The sequence below is a fragment of the Toxorhynchites rutilus genome, chromosome 1, assembly GCF_029784135.1.
Source record: "Toxorhynchites rutilus septentrionalis strain SRP chromosome 1, ASM2978413v1, whole genome shotgun sequence".
In the NCBI taxonomy this organism is placed as follows: domain Eukaryota; kingdom Metazoa; phylum Arthropoda; class Insecta; order Diptera; family Culicidae; genus Toxorhynchites; species Toxorhynchites rutilus.
The window spans coordinates 108,836,983-108,853,361 of record NC_073744.1 but is presented as its reverse complement, the minus strand read 5'-3'; the positions used below and the strand labels follow the sequence as shown (position 1 = coordinate 108,853,361).

Below are 16,379 nucleotides of genomic sequence, written 5' to 3'. Positions count from 1 at the left end.
ATTATTTTCCTTAATGTTACATGTTCATAAATACAATTTCTAATGGATTCCCAAACAGAAGTAAATATCTCAAATGATTATACGTAAGATATATTGAATATATTAAATACTGAATACTGAATCCGTTCGATGATAACATCGCCACCTATAATCTCCGTTACATTTGTTAGGTGTACCGGCGTACCGTTATGTGTACCGGTAATCAAATTTTCAGACATTCGTTGGAAAGATACTGTAATTGCGCGTCTTTTTCGGTATATATCAAGCTGAAGCGTAATGAACATAGTTTTTTGCCACTTTAAATATATCGAATTTCGTACCAACGAGTGTTTTTTCGGGGAGTTACGTTACGTCACTACTTCAATATGAAGAAAAAAGCTGCGGAAAGTCATCGCATTTTGATGGAAGTTTATGGTGACCATTCTCCAACTGAGCGAATGTGTCTGACGTGGTTGCACGGTTCAAAAGTGATTATTTTGACTTGGAAGACGAAGAACGTTCCGGAACGCCAAAAAAGTTTTAAGATGAAGAATTGGATGTTTTACTCGATCAAGATCTGTCACAATAGGAGGTCCTATCCCACCCGCCGTATTCGTATTCTTCGGTACTCCTATTATCAGTGTTTGGATGATACACAATGTGTCATGCAAGTAACCTCTCACGAACATATAACCAAATACTAAATAAATATAAAATATAATAATATATAATATATAATAATAATAAATATACCAAATATTATATAAAATATAAAATATAATAAATATTAATATAAAATAAATATACCAAATATTTATTACCAGATACTTGTTTTTTTTTTTTTTTTTTTTTTTTTTTTATAGAGGTGAGGAACGCTCTTCCAGCCTTATCTGGGAAGGGATAACCCAGACGTCGAGTGGGGATCGCACCCACAAAAACCAAGCCCTCTACTCGTAGCCTCATTCCCCCCGGGACCACATCTAGGCGACTACTTCAGGGGGCGGCTGTGCTCATGCACTTCACGAGTTTTCAACGCTAACTAGCGTTGATCCTTCCCTTTTTCTCTATACATCTCATTTACGTTTCCGTTGTACTCCGCCACGCACATCCGCAGCACAGGCTTCCTTTTACCCGTCGAGACGTGTACCGATTAGGAATTGCCCTCCAACTTGACGCGCAACCCGTCACAGTCACCCTCGCGGGGTTTCTCACCTGTCGAGACGTGAACCGATTAGGAAGCGCCCTCCATCTTGACGCGCGCCCCGTCACAGCCACCCTCGCAGGATTTCTCTTCCCAACGGAGCGCCGATTAGGCAGTGCCCTCCAACATAACGCGCACTCCGTCACAGCAACTCTCGTGGGGGTACCCACCGATTTGATGATGCTCTCCTAGGCTCTCGCTCCGCCGAAACGACCCTCGCAATGTTCCTCTCTCAATCCACCAACAGGCATTGCCAGCATTTTCTTGACCCTGCTCTCCAGATTCCGCTTATCCGTCGAGACGTGAACCGATTAGGAAGCGCCCTCCAACTTGACGCGCGCCCCGTCACAGCCACCCTCGCAGGATTTCTCTTCCCAACGGAGCGCCGATTAGGCAGTGCCCTCCAACATAACGCGCACTCCGTCACAACGACTCTCGTGGGGTACTACACTTTGCAACAGCCCTCGCATTTGTTCCTCTTCTATGGTCAGGGGTTATTACTACGCTGGTCGGCCCTCCACTTCCGCTGTAGCTCGGACATGATGTGTATGATTACACTGTTCACAGCGTTCCAGGTGCCCTCGTCGCGACACATTTTCTCTACTATGTTCCCGGCATGAAGGGCAGGCAGCCCCTCGCGTCTTGCGGTGAACCTGGGACACACAAATACCACGTGTTCTGGTGTTTCCTCCACATCTTCACACTCCGGACAGAGTGGCGACGTTGCGTGCCCGAACCGGTGCAAATATTGCCTGAAGCAGCCATGTCCAGACAGGAACTGTGTCAGATGAAAATTCACCTCCTCGTGCTTCCTGTTCAGCCAGGTCGATAGTACCGGTATGAGCCCATACGTCCACCTGCCTTTCTCCGCCGTGTCCCATTCCTGCTGCCACTTCAAGAGTGATTCTACTCTCGCTGTTTTCCGGATACCCCTGATTTCCTTTCGTCTGTAGCACTCTCTGTCTTCCGCCAGAGTGATGCCAATAGGGATCATGCCGGCGATAACGCAGACTGCCTCCAACGAGATCGTCCTATACGCGCTCGCAACTCTCATCGCCATGAGCCGAAACGTACGGTCCAGTTTTCTACGATTCCGGTGGGTTTCGAGAGCCGCCGACCAGGCTGGTGCTCCGTACCGCAGTATGGACGAGGATACAGCAGCCAGGAGACGCCTTTTGCTACTGCAAGGTCCTGCGTTATTCGGCATTATTCTCGCTATCGCGCTAATGGACTTCTCTGCTTTCTCGCAGACGTAGTCGACGTGGTTGTTGAAATTCAGCCGGTCGTCGATCATAACTCCCAAGTATTTCAACCTACGCTTAGAAGTTATCACGTGTTCCCCGACTGTGATTTCCGCTCGCTGCACGGCTTTGCAGTTACTCACCAACAATACTTCCGTTTTATTATGAGCAATCTGCAGTTTCGCTGCTTGCATCCAGTTCTCTACTGAGACGATGGACTCGATTGCAAGCATCTTCACCTCTTCGAGTGTCTCGCCTGCCACTGTGAGAGCGATATCATCCGCGAAGCCCACGATCTCCACGCCTTTGGGAAGCTTCAGATTCAGTACTCCGTTATACATTACGTTCCAGAGCGTTGGGCCCAGGATAGAGCCTTGTGGTACTCCGGCCGTTATATTCAACGTTGTCTGCCCCGTGCTCGTCTCGTAGACTAGGACGCGGTTCTGGAAGTAGCTTCCTAGAATTCTGCACAGGTACCCAGGAACCTTCATACGGTGTAGGGACTCGGCAATGGCTTCCCAGCTAGCGCTGTTGAAAGCATTCCTCACGTCGATCGTTACTATAGCACAATGTCGGTCGCCCCTCCGCTTTTGCTGTGACGCCTTCTCTGCCTTTTCAACCACTGTCCGGATAGCATCAACGGTGGACCTACCTTTCCGGAATCCAAACTGCATCTTTGACAGACCATGGTCACTCTCCGTACATTTCGTCAGTCTGTTGAGGATAATCCTTTCCAAGAGTTTCCCAAGAGTATCCAGCAGGCATATAGGCCTATAGGATGTTGGTACCCCCGGGGGCTTTCCTGGTTTTGGCAGCAACACTAACTTTTGGATCTTCCATTTCTTAGGAAAGTGACCATCATCCAAGCATTTCTGTAGCACTATCCTGAAAATGTCCGGGAACGCCTGAATCGCCGTTTTCAAGGCCGCGTTGGGGATTCCGTCGGGGCCGGGCGCTTTGTTTACCTGCAGTCTCTTCGCCACTGCTACCAGTTCTTCACTGGAAACTTGAGAACGTTCGGTAGCTATTTCGGCGTACGGTGTCGGTGGCCATATCGTAGGATCATGCATCGGAAATAAACCCTCCACAATGACCTTCAGCTTCTCGGGACACGATTCGACGGGCGTCACAGGTCCTCTGATCTTCGCCATCACGACTCGATACGCGTTGCCCCATGGGTTGGCATCTGCATCTCGGCACAGCTCCTTGAAACAGTTCGCTTTGCTCAGTGTGATTCCCCGTTTCAAGGCGGCTCTAGCTGCTCGGTACACCGTATTTCGTTCCTCTCTATCAGCGCTATTTCGTGCTCTCTGAACGCGTCTTCTGGCTTGAAGACAGCTAGCGCGAAGGTTGCGAAGAGAGTCGTTCCACCAGTAAGCTGGGCGTCTTCCATTTTGACGTAGGACTACGTCTTTCATTTCTATACCGGGGTGTAAAATCAAAGTTTCGAAAACGAAAGCGTTACGCCGGAGACCGAGATTTTGAGCGTTAATAGCTCCTAAACAACTGAACGAAATGGTATGATAAACACTTCATTCGAAAGATAAAATGTCTACGCGTTATATACTTGTTACTATTTGATCCAAAAACTTGTTTCAATAGTCTTAAAATTGCTTTCAAAACAGGCTATTGAAATCACCAATCGGTATATAAGCGAGCGGCGCTCGGAAATCCACTCAGTTCTAATTGAACAGCGATTGGAGCATGTTGTCGCTGTTGCGGTGAAGCTCTTTATTTATCATGAAAGCGCGGATGAACGGTGTCACCAAGAGCCTGTTTGTGCACCCTAGGCCAGAAGGGAATCTATCAGGAGGAGAGTGATGCCACAAACGGTTCCCTGGGAAGACATCGCTACACACACATACACGCGCGGCTATTAACAGGTGGTTATCGAGTTGGCATTAACCACTGGTGGGCTTCCAGTATCGAGGAAAATGTGGAAATATCTAATCGTTACTGAAAATAATCTGCCAGTTCCTTTGGGAATTTTCAAAATATATTCATGTGAAAGAGTTTAATTGAATGTTTTCTATCCATGTAACACTGTGACCAAATATGTTTCAATCAAGTGCTATTAACAGGTGGTTATCGAGTTGGCATTAACCACTGGTGGGCTTCCAGTATCGAGGAAAATGTGGAAATATCTAATCGTTACTGAAAATAATCTGCCAGTTCCTTTGGGAATTTTCAAAATATATTCATGTGAAAGAGTTTAATTGAATGTTTTCTATCCATGTAACACTGTGACCAAATACATTTGGTTTTGTGGTTTTTCAATCAATCGCAATTAACAGGATAGCTTCAGAAGATTATTCTTCCCCATCAGTAGGATATTTCCGTATCCAATATTGTATGCGCCCGCAATCGATTATTGCTCAGTCGCCGAAAGTTCCGAGCTCAGAGAGTTCATTCCCCTCTAGTTTGCCTTCCAAATTGCCATCGTAAACCACACCTTCTCTCGATTCAATCACACACAAAAAGCATACTTAAGCGATATTCTGGTGGTGAGACACATTCATTTTTCGTGAGGACATCGACAAGACAACATCGTTGCCTAACGTGCTGGAGGAGGTGGACGGCGAAGGATCGACACATACACGCGCAGAACTCTTTCCGTTAGGATGCCATTCAGCATCGGGAAAGTTCCGGAAAGATCTAATCATTGCTGGAAAATAATCTGCCAGTTCCTCTGGGAATTTTCAAAATATATTCATGTGAAAGAGTTTAATTGAATGTTTTCTATCCATGTTACACTGTGACCAAATATGTTTCAATCAAGTGCTATTAACAGGTGGTTATCGAGTTGGCATTAACCACTGGTGGGCTTCCAGTATCGAGGAAAATGTGGAAATATCTAATCGTTACTGAAAATAATCTGCCAGTTCCTTTGGGAATTTTCAAAATATATTCATGTGAAAGAGTTTAATTGAATGTTTTCTATCCATGTTACACTGTGACCAAATATGTTTCAATCAAGTGCTATTAACAGGTGGTTATCGAGTTGGCATTAACCACTGGTGGGCTTCCAGTATCGAGGAAAATGTGGAAATAACTAATCGTTACTGAAAATAATCTGCCAGTTCCTTTGGGAATTTTCAAAATATATTCATGTGAAAGAGTTTAATTGAATGTTTTCTATCCATGTAACACTGTGACCAAATACATTTGGTTTTGTGGTTTTTCAATCAATCGCAATTAACAGGATAGCTTCAGAAGATTATTCTTCCCCATCAGTAGGATATTTCCGTATCCAATATTGTATGCGCCCGCAATCGATTATTGCTCAGTCGCCGAAAGTTCCGAGCTCAGAGAGTTCATTCCCCTCTAGTTTGCCTTCCAAATTGCCATCGTAAACCACACCTTCTCTCGATTCAATCACACACAAAAAGCATACTTAAGCGATATTCTGGTGGTGAGACACATTCATTTTTCGTGAGGACATCGACAAGACAACATCGTTGCCTAACGTGCTGGAGGAGGTGGACGGCGAAGGATCGACACATACACGCGCAGAACTCTTTCCGTTAGGATGCCATTCAGCATCGGGAAAGTTCCGGAAAGATCTAATCATTGCTGGAAAATAATCTGCCAGTTCCTCTGGGAATTTTCAAAATATATTCATGTGAAAGAGTTTAATTGAATGTTTTCTATCCATGTTACACTGTGACCAAATATGTTTCAATCAAGTGCTATTAACAGGTGGTTATCGAGTTGGCATTAACCACTGGTGGGCTTCCAGTATCGAGGAAAATGTGGAAATATCTAATCGTTACTGAAAATAATCTGCCAGTTCCTTTGGGAATTTTCAAAATATATTCATGTGAAAGAGTTTAATTGAATGTTTTCTATCCATGTAACACTGTGACCAAATACATTTGGTTTTGTGGTTTTTCAATCAATCGCAATTAACAGGATAGCTTCAGAAGATTATTCTTCCCCATCAGTAGGATATTTCCGTATCCAATATTGTATGCGCCCGCAATCGATTATTGCTCAGTCGCCGAAAGTTCCGAGCTCAGAGAGTTCATTCCCCTCTAGTTTGCCTTCCAAATTGCCATCGTAAACCACACCTTCTCTCGATTCAATCACACACAAAAAGCATACTTAAGCGATATTCTGGTGGTGAGACACATTCATTTTTCGTGAGGACATCGACAAGACAACATCGTTGCCTAACGTGCTGGAGGAGGTGGACGGCGAAGGATCGACACATACACGCGCAGAACTCTTTCCGTTAGGATGCCATTCAGCATCGGGAAAGTTCCGGAAAGATCTAATCATTGCTGGAAAATAATCTGCCAGTTCCTCTGGGAATTTTCAAAATATATTCATGTGAAAGAGTTTAATTGAATGTTTTCTATCCATGTTACACTGTGACCAAATATGTTTCAATCATGTGCTATTAACAGGTGGTTATCGAGTTGGCATTAACCACTGGTGGGCTTCCAGTATCGAGGAAAATGTGGAAATATCTAATCGTTACTGAAAATAATCTGCCAGTTCCTTTGGGAATTTTCAAAATATATTCATGTGAAAGAGTTTAATTGAATGTTTTCTATCCATGTAACACTGTGACCAAATACATTTGGTTTTCTGGTTTTTCAATCAATCGCAATTAACAGGATAGCTTCAGAAGATTATTCTTTCCCATCAGTAGGATATTTCCGTATCCAATATTGTATGCGCCCGCAATCGATTATTGCTCAGTCGCCGAAAGTTCCGAGCTCAGAGAGTTCATTCCCCTCTAGTTTGCCTTCCAAATTGCCATCGTAAACCACACCTTCTCTCGATTCAATCACACACAAAAAGCATACTTAAGCGATATTCTGGTGGTGAGACACATTCATTTTTCGTGAGGACATCGACAAGACAACATCGTTGCCTAACGTGCTGGAGGAGGTGGACGGCGAAGGATCGACACATACACGCGCAGAACTCTTTCCGTTAGGATGCCATTCAGCATCGGGAAAGTTCCGGAAAGATCTAATCATTGCTGGAAAATAATCTGCCAGTTCCTCTGGGAATTTTCAAAATATATTCATGTGAAAGAGTTTAATTGAATGTTTTCTATCCATGTAACACTGTGACCAAATATATTTCAATCATGTGCTATTAACAGGTGGTTATCGAGTTGGCATTAACCACTGGTGGGCTTCCAGTATCGAGGAAAATGTGGAAATATCTAATCGTTACTGAAAATAATCTGCCAGTTCCTTTGGGAATTTTCAAAATATATTCATGTGAAAGAGTTTAATTGAATGTTTTCTATCCATGTAACACTGTGACCAAATACATTTGGTTTTGTGGTTTTTCAATCAATCGCAATTAACAGGATAGCTTCAGAAGATTATTCTTCTCCATCAGTAGGATATTTCCGTATCCAATATTGTATGCGCCCGCAATCGATTATTGCTCAGTCGCCGAAAGTTCCGAGCTCAGAGAGTTCATTCCCCTCTAGTTTGCCTTCCAAATTGCCATCGTAAACCACACCTTCTCTCGATTCAATCACACACAAAAAGCATACTTAAGCGATATTCTGGTGGTGAGACACATTCATTTTTCGTGAGGACATCGACAAGACAACATCGTTGCCTAACGTGCTGGAGGAGGTGGACGGCGAAGGATCGACACATACACGCGCAGAACTCTTTCCGTTAGGATGCCATTCAGCATCGGGAAAGTTCCGGAAAGATCTAATCATTGCTGGAAAATAATCTGCCAGTTCCTCTGGGAATTTTCAAAATATATTCATGTGAAAGAGTTTAATTGAATGTTTTCTATCCATGTAACACTGTGACCAAATATATTTCAATCATGTGCTATTAACAGGTGGTTATCGAGTTGGCATTAACCACTGGTGGGCTTCCAGTATCGAGGAAAATGTGGAAATAACTAATCGTTACTGAAAATAATCTGCCAGTTCCTCTGGGAATTTTCAAAATATATTCATGTGAAAGAGTTTAATTGAATGTTTTCTATCCATGTAACACTGTGACCAAATATGTTTCAATCAAGTGCTATTAACAGATGGTTATCGAGTTAGCATTAACCACTGGTGGGCTTCCAGTATCGAGGAAAATGTGGAAATATCTAATCGTTACTGAAAATAATCTGCCAGTTCCTCTGGGAATTTAAAATTACATTCATGTGAAAGAGTTTATTTTAATGTTTTCTATCCATGAAACACTGTGACCAAATACATTTGGTTTTGTGATTTTTCAATCAATCGCAATTAACAGGATAGCTTCTGAAGATTATTCTTCCCCATCAGTAGGATATTTCCGTATCCAATATTGGATGCATAAAACCTTGTGGCTCCAACGTAACGCTCTCGTTTTCGAAGTTCTCCAAATATTCATTCATTCAGAATGAATTCAGATTCAACTTCAAACAAATGATCTCTAAATCAACGATAGTCCTACGTCACCCTTGCGGTTATACCATAGATATAACCCACTTCCTGTTTTTTGGTACAACTTTCCTCGGCATGGTAGTGTCGCATGCTCTCACCAGTAGATCTGTCAACTTTTCTGCGTTCCAATCTGAAGCTCCGCCAGCTAGACGAAGTGCTTCGACGAAAAGGTCATTGTCGAAAGCATTCGTCTTCCACTTCCGCTCACCGCTTGTTGTCCTCCGAACTTTCGTTGACCGATTCTGTACCGGATCGCCTGGTGATCACTGTGCGTATACGACTCGCACACTTTCCACTCCGTACTCGCCAACAGCGACGGACTGCAAAAAGTAACGTCGATGATGGATTCGCGCCCATCTTTCCGGAAAGTGCTAGTGGTACCTTCGTTTAGTAACGTTACTTCCAGCTTTGCTAGAGCTTCCAGTAGACTGTACCCTCTGATGTTGGTGCATCTACTTCCCCACTCCACCGCCCACGCGTTGAAGTCGCCTCCAATGACGATCGGTGTTCTACCGATTAGTTCCTCGGTCATTGCGTCTAGCATCTGGTGGAATTGCTCAGTTGTCCATCTCGGGGGTGCGTAGCAACTACACATGAAGATTCCATTAATTTTGGCGATTACGAAACCTTCATGTGAACCTCCAACCACTTCCTGGATAGGATATCTGCCCATCACCTGTATTGCAGCAATCCCTAAGCTATCCGTCGCCCAGCTGCCATTATCACGGGGTACTCGGTACGGCTCCGCTATGATTGCAACGTCGCATTTTGTCTCTGTTGTCGACTGCCACAACAGTTGCTGAGCTGTGTTGCAATGGTTCAGATTGATCTGAATTATCTCCGTTACTGCGATTCTGCTAACGCCTTCTTATACGAGGGACACTTGAAGCTTCCTGTCGCATGGTCGCTGCCGTTCTCTGGTTTGCAGAGCAAGCATTTCGGTTGCTTCGTGCAGTCTCTCGCAACATGCCCTTTCTCACCGCATCTCCTGCACAGTTCAGACCTGTCGGGGCCTGTGCAGCTTCTTGCCTGATGTCCAAAGCCCATGCACTGGAAGCATCTCTCCATCCGCTTGGCCACCCGGGGCACCATCTTCAGCGAGCAAACCGACCAGCCAACTTTTATTTTGGTCGTTTCTACCATCTTATTGGCTGCGACTGTTGAGAGCCGTATCGACGCCGTCTGCGTGCCACCATACGCCTTCCTCATACGGATCGTCATTGGTGTATTGTCCAGCTTACACTGTTCCATTAACTCGCGCCTTAACTCCTCGTCTGTCGTGATTTCGTCGAGATTTCTGCATTCGACCACTGATTCCTGGGATAGAGCCCTCACCTTCGCCTCCTCACCGAGCGACTTCGCAACCAGTTCCTTGAAGGCTGAACTTTTGACCGCCGGATCCCTCTTGAGCTCGAAGAGCATCTCTCCTTTCTGGGTGCGCCTGGTTTTCACCACATTCTCTCCCAGTTCTTTCAACTCCGGATCGTCTCTCACTTTCCGCAGGAGTGATGCGTAAGTCACTCCTTCCTTCACCTCGACGATCAGAGCATCTCCCTTACTTCGCTCGCGTCTGGGCCTGGTTTTTTTTGTCTCCTGCACACCTTTCTTCTTTTCTTCTTTCTTCTTCCGTTTCTCCGTCTGTTTTTCGACAGTTCGCCATCCACTGCCTTCACCTTCCTTTTTGTTTTCCAGGTTGTCATTTTTAACCTTCTTCAGGTCTTCTTCATCCCCTGGGGTATCCCTCTTCCTTTTGTCCGATCGTGGGTTTCGTGGCGTCTTAGGCGTCTCCTGTATCTCGACGGACATCTTCTCCCTTGCTTCAGCGAGTGCTTTTTCAACAACCTCTGCTCGCGTGATCATCTCCTTCTGTTCGCGGTCAGCAGCCGTAACGGCGGATTTGATGCTTGTGACTAAATGTTTGATCTTAGTATGGACATTGTTTTGACGTAGGACTACGTCTAACCGGAAGATATAGGGGGTGAAATGGAAATCCAGGCACTGAACAAGTAGGAAAAAATGCAAGATTTGGAACCCTTATAACTCGAGAGTTTCTCAATAGATCGCGAAGGTTTTTGCATCAATTGATAGGAAATATATCTACGCATCTATCATAACGAATAACATTTCATTTTTCTTGAGATAAATAATTGAATAATTGTGAAATATCAAGCATTGTCAAAATGCACTATGTGCCCATTTTTGATTGGTCCATTTTGTGCTCCTCAAATCGTACCGACTAAAACGGGCAACCAGAACAGCAGCGAAATAGAATGAAGCACGATTGGAAAGGAAAAAGAAAAAAATGAACGAAACATTGGTCGCAGTCTCACACATGCGTAATTCTCGAGCCAGCCAGTCAGCTTAAAAATCCCCGCTCCGCTGCCGTAACGATCATTCTCATTCAAACCGTACACCACATCGGTTCGCATCACAACACATCAACAAACCAACCCAAGCAGCCATGTCTGGACATAGTAAAGGAGGAAAAGTGAAGGGAAAGGCAAAATCCCGCTCGAACCGTGTTGATCTGGAGTTCCCCGCAAGGGTAGCTAGGCCGAGCGCGTTAGTACCAGTGCAACAGTCCACCTAGCCGGCGTTATATAGTTTCGGCCGCCGAAGTGATCGAGTTGGCTGGTAGAGCTGCTCGCGACGATAAGAAAAACCACATTCAGAACAGAACACATCAAGACAACAACAGGCAGTTGCAGCGAGTGGCGAGTGGCAAACGCAATCGCAAAACGGCATCAGGTAGCAGAAGAAAAAAGTTTGTTCTTTATACAAACTGCTTTGGTGGCAAATCCAGAACAAGGCGGCATCGAGGGCGTTCGAAATGGTTTTTTTCAAAACCACGAGTACTAAGTTTTCTAAATTGGAACCATTCCATAAAACAAGGCGCTTTTCAGGGCCATTAAACCTTCCAAAAAAGAGTTTAGGAGATACAGTTCAATGCTTTCTAAAACATTATCCAAAATAATAATAAAACACCAATTGATTTTTTCATAATTTGTTTGCCAGGATCTGATGAGTATGTGAATTTGGCAGTTGTTCTGAGCTTATTGATAGTTGGGGACTTTCCTGATTATTCAATTTTCACCAATTCTTAAATTGTTTCTAGATTGAAAGTACAGTAATTTACAATTAGTTCGACATTTTGCTAATTGGACGGACATGTAATGCGACTTATTTAGTTGGACATTTTTGTTAACATAGAGATCCAAATTATGACCCCAAATTGAAAGTCGACACTGTACCACTGTCATCGTAAATATTCAATTACAGGTTGAAATCGCCTCCAATGCGACACTGAGTGGCGCTTCGGCACGTCGCATTGAATGTAATTTACTGTAAAGTATGTCACAAGCTGGATGGGAAGAAATTTTCCAACTGTGAAAGCTGTAGCGAGTGGCAAATGCAATCGCTAAACAGAAAGGTTTAGCCGAACAAGATGGGGATATCGAGCGATAACAAAACAATAAACTCTTTGGATTGAAGATAATTATGTGATCCTGAAAAGGACCCTTTTTAGCCTGCATGTGAATCCAACGAGCGAACAAATCGTAATGAATGTATTTTTTTGCCATCGCTCCCTTTTAACGCTCATTCGTTCGTCTCGTTGGACTCGCCCCTCTGGCTGAGTCTGCCGATTTGTCTCTATCCTGTGAGTGTGTACCGCTAGAGTATAAAACACGCGGACCCCAAAAAAATATCTTATTTTCTTTCAAACCGTAAACCCGTGAGGTTGTACGGCATCGGCATCGTGGACGTAACAAAGGAGGACAAGTTAAGGGAAAGGCAAAGTCTCACTCGAACCGTGCAGGTCTCCAGTTCCCTGTTGGTCGCATTCACTGATTGCTCCGCAAGGGTAACTAGGCCGAACGGATTGGTGCCGGAGCACCAGTATACCTAACAGCGATTATAGAGTTTCGGCCGTCGGAGTGCTCGAGTTGGCTTGCAAAGCTGCTCACGACAATCAGAAAACCCGCATCAAGAACAGAGAAACTTCGGTTCGGCGCTCATCAAGGCAACAATTAGTTTCAGTGAGTGGCAAAGTGTTTCTCCGGCACGTCGCATTAAATGTAATTTACTGAACCACTTGTCCCAAGCTGGATGGGAAGAAATTTTCCAACTGTGAAAGCTGTGGCGAGTGGCAAACGCAATAGCTAAGCAGGAAGGTATAACCAAACAAGATGGGAAATCGAGTGATAACAAAAACACAACACCAAAGGTTCTTTTCAGAACCATCAACATATTCATAAAGAGTAAACAGTAAACTAATCCATTTTTCAGGTAGATAGGTAGGTATTCACGTATTCAAAATAAAACAATATATTTAAAATATATATTTAACAAAAGCTGTCCCCTTTGTATCGTCCTACGTCACTCCGGTTATGTCCCCGACATTACCCACCCGTCTTTTTGTCCTTAATGAACTCGTAGAGCTCGTTCACTTTTTTCTTGACCTCCATCAAGCTTGACCTCCCGACCTGCAGCCCTTCTAAAGAAGTGGTGGTGTTGGCTTTATGCACTTGTATCAGGCTAGTCTCTCCTTGTTGTGGATGCTGTTGGTGTCCTATAGGATTCGCTATGGTTGTCTGGTTGCGAATTGGTGATCTCTGGAGCTTACCGCTCCTTGCGAACACGCTCGCCTCTCCCGTTGGTGTGTCTTCATTACCGTCGTTTCGTCTGTTGAATTGTTCGATGATATTCATGTCTGTTGGGTCCCAACTTCGGGCCGCTATCTCCGCTCGTTGTACATAGTCGCTATCAGTGATCCCATGGTTGTCTATGCAAGCAGTGAGGCCATGCAGGGGTTGACACGGTCCTTCATAGGGACCGTGTTCAGAGCCAGATCAGCGCAAGTCAGGAATGTGACATCTGACGCCTAGTACCTAGTGCCTGAGCCTAGACGAGCATTGAACGTACCCGAAGACTTGCCAAGTTATTACCGGGACGGGGGTAATCGCACTATTAGCCTACACGCCGTTTCAGGAAGGTGTCACCCTTCCTTACTCAGGGAACAGGATAGCACGACTGTCAGCCTTTAGCGTCGTGTTGAAATCGTTTCCGTATCGTGTCCGTTTTCTATGTCGTAACCAGTATGTCGTAACCAGTATGTCGTAATCAGGATCTTACTGGCGTCAATCCTGATGTGCTTGGCACTCCTTTCGTGGCTCCTGTACACGGTATTTCCCCCGTGCAATCTCCAATAGGCTTTACCGCGCCCTTACTCGCGTTGTCACCCGATTAGTCGCCTCATACGACAGGGACAGGGACCAAGACCCGAAGTGCTATTCTAGGCCGGCAACTCCACGGCTCAATTCAGATACTTGTATGAATGACAGTAATCACTTGTGTTAAGGCTGATTTAAGTGCGATTCACATACAACATACACGTCACGTTCACGTCCCGCCACGTTACGATACGTCAATGATTCTACAATGCAATTCTCATGAAAACATTCACATACACCAGCAACGTAACGACCCGTCAGCATACGTTCAACGAAAACGACCGGCAGGGTTTGTAGAAAAGAATAATTGACGGAGACGGACGGCTCGTTTGGTTTTTGTCTGGGCTTTGTGTCTCGGCTTTTGTTTTGATTTGGTTGTACAGTAATTTACATCTACATCGACATTAAGGTAATTGAACAGATCTGTGATGCAACACGTTTAATTAGACATTTTTACCTCTAGTTGGACATTTTTGTAAACATTGAGTTCGGGGCCCAAATTATGGCCCCACATTGAAAGTCGCCACCAGTCGCAAATGTCCAATTACCGGCCAAAACCGACTCCAATGCGACACTGAGTGGTGCCTCAGCATATCGCTTTATAAGAAACTTACTGTACCTTTTATGCCAACATATCTCTTAGCTCCAAATTTCGGAGTGGAAATCATTCGCGACTAGTTGAAAGAATTATTCTATTTATTATTATTGTTGCATAAGGGTCGGACTACGGGGTTTAAGCATTTAAATAATTGAATTCAATGATTCTCATTGAATTTTTCAAAATTTAGAACTGATTCTAGGCATGCTGATTTGAAAGAGGGCATTGCAATTTAAAATTGTTGTAGGTGGCGACACCATGAATAAAATTAAATAAATCATTCGTTTGGCATTTGACGTGACGGTGCTGGTGGAAGCATTGACTGCATGTGTGAATTGGTGGAGACGATGACGGAACGTAGACGTTCTTCTCCGTAACGTGCTATGTGAATCGCACATTAGACGGTGCCAGTCAACGCGCTAGTAGAAGATTCCAATCACTAGATTCTAGTTATTAGAGCCATGTAAACACCCGGCTCCAGTTACTTGCGCAAGTATCGCACAAGTAATTGGCCACGCCAGCGAATAGAAAATTTTCTAGATACTGGCGCCAATAGATAAATGACAATTGCCTCCAAACAGTGCGTCATATTAGACATTTGTGTGAAATCGAAATGCCAGGCAGTTTCAGTGGTGCCATATATTTATTTGTACTGGAAGGGGAAAAATCTTTTTCGGCTATGGTGAAGACAATTATTAAACGGTGTTATTTGGCTTGCTCTGTAATTTGTATGTTTGTATGTTTGTAACATGTTTGTTTGTAGCGCTTCACCACATTAAAAGAAATTTAACCCCCTTCCTGTTGACCGATTGGTCTGAAATTTGGAACACACCTTTATCTCTGCAGTCATTATAAAACTGGGTATTTCATTATTTTAAAAATCCAAGATGGCGGCTGCTACAAAATGGCGGATTACATATTTTCTCAAAATCCCATCAACATGGGTATCAAATCAAAGGGCTTGACTAGTAGAACACAGTTATGCATGAGGAATGCAAATCCAAAATGGCCGCCTCCACAAAACGGTGGTTCACATATTTTCTCAAAACCCGGTCAATATTGGTATCAAATGAAAGGACTTGACTAGTAGAACACGGTTATTTATGAGAAATGCAAATCCACGATGGCCGCCACCACAAAATGGCGGATTACATATTTTCTCAAAACCCTATCAATATGGGTATCAAATGAAAGGACTTGACTAGTAGAACACAGTTATCCATGAGAAATGCAAATTCAAAATGGCCACCACAGAATGGCGGATTACATATTTTCCCAAAATCCCATAAACAAGGGTATCAAATGAAAGAGCTTAACTAGTAGAACACAGTTATTCATGAGAAATACAAATCCAAAATGGCCGCCACCACAAAATGACGTATCACAAAATTTCTTAAAACCCTATCAATATGGGTATCAAATGAAAGGGCTTGACTAGTAGAACACAGTTATTCATGAAAAATGCAAATCCAAGATGGCGGCCACTACAAAATGGCGGATTACATATTTTCTCAGAACCCCATCAGTATGGGTATCAAATGAAAGGGCTTGACTAGTAGAATACAGTTATTTATGAAAAATGCAAATCTAAAATGGCGGCCACTACAAAATGGTGGATTACATATTTTCAGAAATTTATGGAAAATTATGAAAAATGCACATCCAAAATGACCGCCATCATAAAATGGCGCCATGTTTTTCTCAAAGCCCATCAATA

The 16,379-nt window shown here is 43.9% G+C and overlaps 1 protein-coding gene across 3 annotated transcripts in view; it reads right to left on the bottom strand.

Moving 5' to 3' along the window:
• LOC129763521 (glutathione hydrolase 1 proenzyme-like) overlaps positions 1-16,379 on the bottom strand; it is a 307,297-nt gene that overhangs the window by 73,365 nt on the left and 217,553 nt on the right. The window lies entirely within an intron of this gene.